The sequence below is a fragment of the Canis lupus genome, chromosome X (genome assembly GCF_048164855.1).
Source record: "Canis lupus baileyi chromosome X, mCanLup2.hap1, whole genome shotgun sequence".
In the NCBI taxonomy this organism is placed as follows: domain Eukaryota; kingdom Metazoa; phylum Chordata; class Mammalia; order Carnivora; family Canidae; genus Canis; species Canis lupus.
Window position 1 is genome coordinate 44,393,526 of NC_132876.1, and position 1,702 is coordinate 44,395,227.

The following is a 1,702-nucleotide window of genomic DNA, read 5'->3' on the forward strand; positions in this document are numbered from 1 at the left end:
CATTTTCACAATATTAATTCTGCCAATCCATGAGCATGGAATATTTTTCCATTTCTTTGTGTCTTCCTCAATTTCTTTCAGAAGTGTTCTATAGTTTTGAGGGTATAGATCCTTTACATCTTTGGTTAGGTTTATTGCTAGGTATCTTCTGCTTTTGGGTGCAATTGTAAATGGGATTGACTCCTTAATTTCTCTTTCTTCAGTCTCATTGTTAGTGTATAGAAATGCCACTGACTTCTGGGCATTGATTTTGTATCCTGCCACGCTACCGAATTGCTGTATGAGTTCTAGCAATCTTGGGGTGGAGACTTTTGGGTTTTCTATGTAGAGTATCATGTCATTGGCGAAGAGGGAGAGTTTGACTTCTTCTTTGCCAATTTGAATGCCTTTAATGTCTTTTTGTTGTCTGATTGCTGAGGCTAGGACTTCCAGTACTATGTTGAACAGCAGTGGTGAGAGTGGACATCCCTGTCTTGTTCCTGATCTTAGGGGAAAGGCTCCCAGTGCTTCCCCACTGAGAATGATATTTGCTGTGGGCTTTTCATAGATGGCTTTTAAGATGTCGAGGAATGTTCCCTCTATCCCTACACCCTGAAGAGTTTTGATAAGGAATGGATGCTGTATTTTGTCAAATGCTTTCTCTGCATCCAATGAGAGGATCATATGGTTCTTGGTTTTTCTCTTGCTGATATGATGAATCACATTGATTGTTTTACGGGTGTTGAACCAGCCTTGTGTCCCAGGGATAAATCCTACTTGGTCATGGTGAATAATTTTCTTAATGTACTGTTGGATCCTATTGGCCAGTATCTTGTTGAGAATTTTTGCATCCATGTTCATCAGGGATATTGGTCTGTAATTCTCCTTTTTGGTGGGGTCTTTGTCTGGTTTTGGAATTAAGGTGATGCTGGCCTCATAGAACGAATTTGGAAGGACTCCATCTCTTTCTATCTTTCCAAAGAGCTTTAGGAGAATAGGTATGGTTTCTTCTTTAAACGTTTGATAAAATTCCCCTGGGAAGCCATCTGGCCCTGGACTCTTGTGTCTTGGGAGGTTTTTGATGACTGCTTCAATTTCCTCCCTGGTTATTGGCCTGTTCAGGTTTTCTATTTCTTCCTGTTCCAGTTTTGGTAGTTTGTGGCTTTCCAGGAATGCGTCCATTTCTTCTAGATTGCCTAATTTATTGGCGTATAGCTGTTCATAATATGTTTTTAAAATCGTTTGTATTTACTTGGTGTTGGTAGTGATCTCTCCTTTCTCATTCATGATTTTATTAATTTGAGTCTTCTCTCTCTTCTTTTTAATAAGGCTGGCTAATGGTTTATCTATCTTATTAATTCTTTCAAAGAACCAACTCCTGGTTCTGTTGATCTGTTCCACAGTTCTTCTGGTCTCGATTTCGTTGAGTTCTGCTCGAATCTTTATTAACTCCCTTCTTCTCTTGGGTGTAGGATCTATTTGCTGTTTTTTCTCTAGCTCCTTTATGTGTAAGGTTAGCTTTTGTATTTGAGTTCTTTCCAGTTTTTGAATGGATGCTTGTATTGCGATGTATTTCCCCCTTAGGACTGCTTTTGCTGCATCCCAAAGATTTTGAACGGTTGTATCTTCATTCTCATTAGTTTCCATGAATCTTTTTAATTCTTCCTTAATTTCCTGGTTGACCCTTTTATCTTTTAGCAGGATGGTCCTTAAGCTCCACGTG